The sequence below is a fragment of the Onychostruthus taczanowskii genome, unplaced genomic scaffold (assembly GCF_017590055.1).
Source record: "Onychostruthus taczanowskii isolate IOZ18803 unplaced genomic scaffold, ASM1759005v1 scaffold91, whole genome shotgun sequence".
Taxonomy (NCBI): Eukaryota; Metazoa; Chordata; class Aves; order Passeriformes; family Passeridae; genus Onychostruthus; species Onychostruthus taczanowskii.
Window position 1 is genome coordinate 1,622,061 of NW_024507105.1, and position 9,021 is coordinate 1,631,081.

The window sequence follows — 9,021 nt, forward strand, 5'->3', positions numbered from 1 at the left end:
TCTGCCAACGCCAGGGGACTGGAACCCGCTCCCAGCCCCTGTTCCCATTCCTGGGTGTGTCCCCTCAGCCCCTTGCTGCAGCTGGCCATGTCCCCCCAGAACAAAGCACGGTGTCATAAAAACCAATATTTCTGTATCTTTATTTCTGGGTGGTGACCGTGTTGCCTCCAGCGGGGGTGGGAGGCTGCGGGCACAGCCCAGCGTTGCCCCGTGGCACAGGGGCAATGGGATGGCACAGCTGTGACCCCGGTGTCCCCTCAGTGCTCCCAGGGACATTCCCCAGCCATGCTGGAGCTCCTGCTTGGCTGTCACCGCTGTCACCACATGTGCCGGTAAGGAAAAGCCACCTCGACGCAGAGCACGGCCAGCGCTGCCGAGCAGTTGTGCCGCTGCCCGGCCAGCAGCCTGCCCTCACCCAGGGTGCTGGCCATGCCCTGGGCTGTGCCAGAGCTGCTGTGCCAGCCCTGGCAATCCCAGCGGCGGGCATGGCCGCCCCGCGGCGTGGAGCCGTGCCAGGCTAGCCGGTGGGGCCTGCGGGTGGGCACGGGGTGAGAGGGGCACCCTGGGGCACCCCTGCTCTTTGCTCCAGGGAGGGAGCCAGCACACACCGAACCCCCTCCAGCTCCCACACAGGGGAATCCATTCACACCCCACCCACACTCACCAGAGGGGATCTGCCAGCACGCTGCGCCCGTTGAAGGAGTAGATGGGACCCCGCAGGGCAGCACCCCCAAAGAGGGAGCTCCAGGACTTGGCCAGCAGCTGCCCCTGTGGGCACGAGCCACTCTGCTGAGCCAGGGGAATGCCCTTGTGCCCAGCACATTGGGGAAATAACATCCTCTGGGTTCTGCCAGCTCCCCAAATCCCTGAGCCCCAGCCCCAGGGTGGGTGAGGGTCCCCCACCCACTGCAGCTCATGGGGGCCGTGAGGCTTTGCCACCCCCAGCCCCCTGGGGACGGGGTACCTGCCTTCAGGTTGACGATGGGGAGGGTCCTGTCTGTCCTCTTGACGATGGACACCAGCTGCTGGCTGGGGGCTGACAGGAAGGCCCGGAAGGTTCCGTAGAGCCCGGCCTCCTGTGACTGCCGGTAGCACTGCAGGTCGGCGCCCCGGATCCCGCTCATTCTTGTGCCCAGCACGTGGGGGCAATAACATCCTCTGGGTTCTCCCCAAATCCCTGAGCCCCAGCCCCAGGGTGGGTGAGGGTCCCCCACCCACTGCAGCTCATGGGGGCCGTGAGGCTTTGCCACCCCCAGCCCCCTGGGGACGGGGTACCTGCCTTCAGGTTGACGATGGGGAGGGTCCTGTCTGTCCTCTTGACGATGGACACCAGCTGCTGGCTGGGGGCTGACAGGAAGGCCCGGAAGGTTCCGTAGAGCCCGGCCTCCTGTGACTGCCGGTAGCACTGCAGGTCGGCGCCCCGGATCCCGCTCATGTCACCCCACAGCGGCACGTTGAGGGCAGCCAGGCGGAGCTGGGGGTGGCAGGGAGGAATTGAGGTCTCTGCTCCCCTCTTCCCAGAGGGTGTGAGCCCCTGGCAGTGCTGGCCAGAATTGGGGGTCCCCCAGGCACCTCTCCCCCCTGTCCCGTGTCTGGCTGCTCATCCCCACCCTGGGCCAGGCATTCCTTACAGATGGGATCCGTGGGGCCGTGGTGGTTGGCAGAATCTGGGGCAGCCGTTGTTCCTCCTCCTTCTGGATCTGCAAAAACACAGCTCAGGTCAGTCTGGGGACACCCATCTGTGTGACATGAGTGGAGAGCACCCTCCCCAGACCAACACGACCCCAGGCTCTGCTCAAGCTGAGCTGGCACTGCCCTGCTGACATCCAGCGCATTGCAAGGGCACATCCCTCCCAGCATGGCCAGACCCTCCGCAGGGCTCACCAGTGGGTCTGTTGGAGCCTGCAGGGGTGACAGCATGTTGGGACCTCTTGGCTGCACCCTCTTCACCTCCTGGATGGAGAGGTGGAAGAAGAAGGAGAGAACAGTCATGTGAGGTCTGTCCACTCCATCATGCAGAGGAGGGCTCTGTCCCCATACAGGGACATAAGTGGACCCAGCAGCTCCTGCACCCCTCACCTGGTACTGTGGGGTGGAGGCAGAGGGGTCATCACCAGCCAAGAGCGACTTGGGATCCTCCAGCTGCTCAAAGACACAAACACAGGGACAGGTTAGGGGGAATCCTCTCCTTCCTGGAGATCTGCTGCCCTAGTGCCAAATCCAGCCCTGGATCCTGCCCCCCCAAGCCCTGCCAGGGACCCCACACGGTACCAGGAGGCGGCTCCAGCCAGCGGGGGTCCGGAGGAAGGCGTTGCTCCCTTCCCTCACATAGACCAGGCTCCCCTCGGGCACAGCACTGCTCGCCTTCACCATCAGCTCCTTGGACTTGAAAACCCACGTCTGGCGCTGGGGGGAGGCAGAGGGTGAGGGTGCTGCCGTGGGGTACGGGGCAGCTGCGGGGGGTTTGCCTGGGGGTGCAGCCTGGACGCACCCGGAGATCAGCACGGGAGTCCGATGGCTCTGCCTGAGGGACACCAGCATCTGGAGAGCCCAGAGATGGTGGGGGGTCACAAAATATCCCAGAACAGGGCCTGGGTGCTCCCATGGGAGCTGGCCCCACAGGGATGTGGTGGGAGTGGGTGGGAGAGAGCCAGCAGTGTGCCAGGAACCCATGCTGGCACGGTCCCAGCGCCCGAGGAAGGGAGGAAGACTTCAGGAAAGGTGTCTCCAAGGAGGCTGGAGCCCCCAAAACCCTGGGAAACGCCCTCACCTGATGGCCAGCTGCGGTCTGTGGATGTCTGTGAGGGCAAACAGAGCCTGTGTCTGCTGCTGGGTACAGGGAGGGGACGGGGACACTTTTGGGACAGCGAGGCTGTGGCTTACCTGCTGCTTGCAGGGCGGCTGGGCATGCACGGGGTGCACCCTCTGCAAGCAAAGACAGGCAGGTTTGGGGGGACCCTGCTGCTGTGCACGCTCACACGTGTGTGTGCTCTGACACAGGTGTGTGCACACCAGTGCTGGGCCTTACATTGAGGTAGAGGAGACCTGGTGGGCCAGGGGGGCCAGGGGGTCCGGGGGGGCCGGGGTTCCCGGGGGGACCTCGAAGACCCTGCAGTGGAGCAGTGTGGAGATTGGACTGGGCTGTTTCAGTGCTGCCTTTTAGGGGGGCAGCTCTGACACCCAGTTATGTCCCCCATGTTCCCACTCCTGTCCTCTCCCAGGGCTGAATGTCCCTGGGGCAGCACGGGCCAGGCAGGCTCTCACATGGGGGATGATGGCTCCATAAATCTCTGGTTCCTCTTTGCCATCCTGCAAAGGAAGAGGGAGAAGACTGAGACTGATCTCCCTCCTCCCTCTCTCCATTTTCCCTTCTCCCCTTCTCCTTCCTCCACCCCATCTGGGATTTGGGTCCTGTGGGGTTGCCAGTGGGGTGAACCATGTCCCCAAAGCTGGGCTGGGGTCCCCAAGCACCCCTTCCCCTGGCCACTCACCGTCGGGTACCTGTTGATGGACCCCCAGGAGCCGGGCTGGCTGCCAGTGCTGGGGAAGGGGAGGTGCCCTGGTTTGCACCCGTGCTCCCCATAGCAGCACCCCTGGGTGAGCCACAGAGAGAGGCAGGATTAGAGCCTGTGTGAGCCTGGGGGGTGGCTCTGGGGTGTGCTGGGGATGGTTGTGGGTGGCACAGGTGTGCACACGTGTGCCCCTGCGTGTGCCATGGTGTCCCTCCTCCCCAACCCTGTGCCCCAGGGGTAGGTGAAGGGTGTTGGAGAAGCAAAGGCAGCACAGAGGGCTCAGGGGTGCACACTCAGGTGTAGGGATGGGACCCCCCAGCCTGCTGCTCTCCCCCCACACTGCTGCTGGTGGCTACAAACCGGCTCTCCAGGGTCGCCCTTTTCTCCCTGGAAGGGAAGTGAGAGATCCTGTCAGTGCCCAGCTCTGGGGGTCCCCAGGCCTCCCAACCCCCCCAGGCAGTGCTGTGCCTCACAAGCAGGGTACCACCCGCTGTGGAGCTGCTTGGTCAGGGTGCCAGGACCCCTGCCCGTGGTGCCCAGCTCACCTTGGGGCCTGCCAGCCCAGCCAACCCATGGTGTCCAGTGTGGCGTGAGTCACACTGCAAAGAGAGGATGTGCGGGGTGACACTGGGGTTCCCCCCACCCAGGACCCACAGCCCGGGACCCCCTACTCACCCTGTAGTCCCCTGGTGGTCCTGGTGGCCCCATGGGACCAGGCATGCCCGGGGACCCTGGCTCTCCGGTCCGGCCAGGGCTCCCTGGCATGCCTGGCAGCCCATACTCGCCCTTGTCACCCTGAGGGCAGATGGCACAGGGTGGTGAGTGTGCAGTTGAGCCCCTGGGCTCCCCCACGCCCCACTGGGGCAGGATTGGGGCAGCCCTGGAGCGCTCTGAGGGTTTGGTAATGGGGCTGCTACCCCGGGCAGGGCGAGGGGCTGGTGAGCCCAGGTACCCTATCCCACCCCAGGGCCATAGACAGGCTGAGCTGGGACCCCCTTACCTTTGGTCCTGGGAATCCTGGCTCCCCTCGGAGCCCTGGTTTGCCAGGGTGTGATGCAGATCCTGGGGGACCAGGGGGTCCTTCATGCCCAGGCACCCCGGGGGGACCCTGAGGCCCTGGGAGTCCGGGTGCCCCTGGGGGTCCATCTGGCCCTGCTGACCCTGGAGACCCTGGAAGTCCTTCAGCCCCAGGGAAACCGGGTGGCCCCACGGCTCCTGGAGGGCCTGGGGGTCCTGGCTTTCCGTCCCGCCCAGGGGCTCCCTGGGGGCCATCATGGCCTGGGTAGCCGGGGGGTCCAGGCATGCCGGGCAGCCCGGGGGGACCTGGGGGTCCTGGGTTTCCCGCAGGGCTGGAGACTCCCAGCTGCTTGTCAGGTTGGAGGGAGAGAGGAGAGGGAGCAGAGTCAATGAGCTGCCGTGTCGCGTCCCCTGGTCCCCCTGCCCACCCGCACCGCCACATGTCCCGGTCCTCCCCACCCCCGCCAGTCCCGCCGGGGACAGACCCTGCTGCCAGCACCGGCATCACCTGCCCCGTTCCTGCTCCGGTGCTCACCTCGTTCTCTGATCTCTCAGGGAATGCAGCAGGCGCGGGTGAGCCCCGGGCTCCCCAGGCACCCGGGGGTCCCGGGGGCCCTGGTGGTCCCGGAGGACCCGGAGGGCCCCGGGGACCCTGGTGACCTGGCTGTCCTGGGCTGCCGGACTTCCCTCTCTCCCCTAAGAATCCGGGCTGGCCTCTCTCTCCAGGGAACCCTCGGTCACCTTTCTCTCCCTGTCGGGGAAATTCAGAGCCTGGCTCCACCTTCTGGCACTTTTCTCCACTGGAGCCCACCACGGGCACCTGCTGACTCCTTCCCTGGGGCCACCTGAGTCACTTCTCAACCCAACCCCCAAAGTTAAGAGTACAAATCCTGAGCAAAAAGAGTTTTTGCACAGACAAAAGCCCATCAGGATTTCGCACGGTGTGTCCCTCCGGGTGCCTGCGGGAGGACCAGCGCACCTTTGGGCCGGGAGGGCCGGGAGGGCCGGGGCGCACGGGGCAGACACAGCCGGAGATGTTGCGCACCTGGGCAGGGAGAGAGCAGCCGTGAGCCGCGGGGCCGGAGCCCCGACCGAGGGGTCCGACACAGGTGCCCCGTGCCCACCTCACTCACCTGGAGGGCAGGGTCCGTCTCCGGGGCCGACGGGACCCGCCGGGGCAGCCCCTTGGCCGTGGTCTGTGCGGAGGAGAGGAGGGGCTGAGAGATCCCTGAACACCATCCCCATTCCCCACTGCCACCGTGCCCATCCCGTCCCGCCTTGCCAGCCCGTGGGGCCTTCCCCATCCTTCCATCCCGCCCTTCCAGAGCCCCTTGTCCCGGTGTCCATGCCAGGCTGTCCCTGACACCTCCTCGGGGACCAGGACCCCTCCTCCACCTGGATCTGCAGGAACTCCTCCTCCACTGCGCTCCCCTCCAAGATCTCCGGGGCGGCCGTGGGTCGGTGCTGCTTGGGACAGACAGACAGAGACTACTCAGTGCAAGGCTCGGGGGGATCCTGGGGTGTAGGTGGGACCCTCCCCCAGTGGGGGCTGCCCTCAGCTCGGCGTGGGGGCCCCGTCCCAGCGCAGCTGTGGGTCTGGCCCACGGGAGGGGACACTGGGAGCTGCTGTGACTTCTTTCCGAGGGGCAGAGGGAGCTGAGTTGGGGGTTGGAGCAGGGCGTGGTGCCCTGGCTGGTGTGTGCAAGCAGGGCACACACGGAATAACACAGGATAAGGGGAAGGACATAGCAAGGAGCCTGGCAGCAGCTGTGGAGTTTCGGGAGGGCTGGAGGAGCCAGAGGGAGGTTGCTGCCCAGGGAAAAAGCACCTGGCCTCGTGTGCGTGGCAGGGCACGGCCTGACCCCTTTGCTGCCCCCCTGGAGACTTGGTCCCGGCGTTTAGGGGCTGTTGCCAGAGGAGGTTTGCTCAGCAGCACCTTCCCCACGGGCTCCACGCTGGCATCTGTGTCTGCAGGAGCAAAGGAGCGCTGGGATGGGAGGGTGCAGGGCTGGAGGGGTGGCACAGCACTCCCAGCTCCCAGCACCTGCCATGGCCACAGCAGTGCCACCAGCAGCCCTAGACCCTGGCACCCCACACACCACCCTTCACATGCCCCCTCCATGCTGAGGTGCAGGAATCTGGGGTGCTGAGAAAGCCATGTCCCCATCCCGCCATGCCTACCTTCCTCCCCATCCAGGCCGGGGGGCACGGGGCTGGTGCCTGGATCCGGGGTGGTGTCCTCTGAGCCCAGGGAAAACCACTGGGCCGTGGCAGGGTGCAGGCACCTGGCCAGCACCGAGACGATGCAGAGGAGTCGCAGGAGGCTGCTGGACCCCATTCCGCTGCCCCGGGCCCTGGCTGCCCAGGATGGGGGTCGTTGGCTCGTCCCACTCCCTGCGCCGTCTGGTCCCGCCGCCCCGGCACGGCGCCCGCTGTTATCGGCGGCCCCCGACACGCCCCCGGCCCGCCCCGCACCCGCACCCACGGACCGCATCCGGCGGGTGCTGAGCCCCCACGCAGCCAGGACACCGTCTGTCCTGCCAGCCCAGGGAGAGGGGGCAGTGGGAGCCGCAGGAAAGGAGCCAGGGCAAGGAGGAGATGTCAGATGCGAGGGAGGGCTGGGGAGGAGAAGCTGCCTGGAAATGGGGAATAAATGCAGCGGAGGAGGGGGCTGGCTGAGGACAGAGGGCACTGGCTGCAGGTCCTCCCTGAGGTCTGTCCTGCTGCTGGTCTCTGGAGGCAGGAGGTGTTGGAGTCCTGCAGGAGCTGTGCAGGCACCATCCCAAAGTACATCCAAAGGGTCTCATTGGTTTCTCAGTGGGGGGCTACAGCCCTTTCTGACCCCCCAGATCCCTCCTGCTCCTGTCTCCTGCTGGCCTGCAACCTCTCCCCAGGGCTGTGGCAGCTCCAGACCCTGCTGGGTGTGTGGCTGAGGAGCAGCAGGCAGTTTGGGTCCCCACAGCCTCAAAGAGCCCGCCATCAAGGACTGGGGGCATGGGGCTGTCCTAGGCAAGGACCTGAGCACCAAACACCAGCACTGAGCCCCTGCCTGGCCTCAGAGCTGTGCTTGGGGTGGGGGCAGCACAACTGTGGGGGGCACCAGGCCAGCCCCACTCCATTTTACAGGATGGTGCTGGGACAGGGACCTGGAGGAGCAGTGCCTGGGCAGCGGTGAGGGAACACTGTCCTCCCCTGCATGCCCCAAGGGCTGCTGGCTCTGCCCGCAGACACAACAGTCTCCCTGGCGGGCACTCAGTGCTGCCAGGGCCTGATAAGGTGCCACAGCCTGAGCAGGACTGGGCACCTGTTTGGGTTTGGTCTCTGCTGGGACACTGAGTCAAGGCTGGCGCCTCTGCCCCGAGTCATGGCCACTGTGCAGCTGTGCCAGGCAGGGCAGGGGCTTGGAGCGGTGCTGTGTGAGGATACCTTGTGGGGCCTGGGGCTGGGGGGTGTGGGGGACATAGACCCCTGTTTATCCCTGTCTTGCCTGCACTTGTTAGTGCCCAACTCACCTGCACAGGGGAGATATGATGGTCTTGAGAGCCGTGGTGGCAATGCCACCAGTGCTGTCACTCAAGCCTCAAAATGCCAGTTTGAGCAATAGATGTACACACCCTGAGATGAGTTTGGGGTTCTCAGCCCGGGTCCTGCACGACAGGCGGGTGGGACAGGTAGCTCTGCTCCTCTTGTCCCACCCACTGCACTGACCCCCACACCAGGACCCCCCTGCCATATCCAAGACACCCCTGCATTGCCCACGCCCCTCTCCCCACATCCAGACAGGTCCCTCCAGCTGTCCCAAACCCGATGCTGACTGCGATGCCCCAGGGCGCAGCTCGGAGGTCACCAGCCCCGGGTGATGCTCGGGGACAGGGGCTGCTCCCCGCAGTCTCCGGGCTCCCACCCTCGCCCGGTGCTGCGGGGACTGACGGGGCCGGGGTCCCAGGAGGCAGCCGGGGCTTCCGCCCGCTCCCGCTTTTCCCGAGTAGCCACTAGGTGCCGGCAGCCTTCAACCTATCCCGGGCTGTGCGGGGCGGGGGGCGCGGGGGGCCGCGGCTGCGGAACCGGGGGCAGGTGGGCTCGGGGAGCCGGCGGGGCCGCCCTGGGCCGTCCCGGACACACCGGGACCGAGCCGTGCGGGATGCTCCGTTGTCAGCAGCACTTTTCCGCCCGCCGGGGTCCCCCACACCCCGAGGCCGGAGCCCACCCCAAGGGTCTCGGCCGCGTTCCCCGCGCTGCAGCCCCGCACGGTGTGACCCCCGTTCATCCCGGTTGCTCTCGGGACTGAGCAGGGGTGGAGGAGCCGGGGGATTCGGGTGGGTGCCGCGGGGCCGGGGGCTCCGGGCCGGCTCTCCGCGCTGCCCGGCGCCGGGGCTACCCCGCCGGTGGCCTGGCTGCTGAAGCCACCGGCGGTGCCGGTGCCGGTGTGGCCGCCGCCGGGGGGAGCGTCGCTGCCCGGTGGGTTCCCGGTGGCGACGGGGGCGGCCCCGCC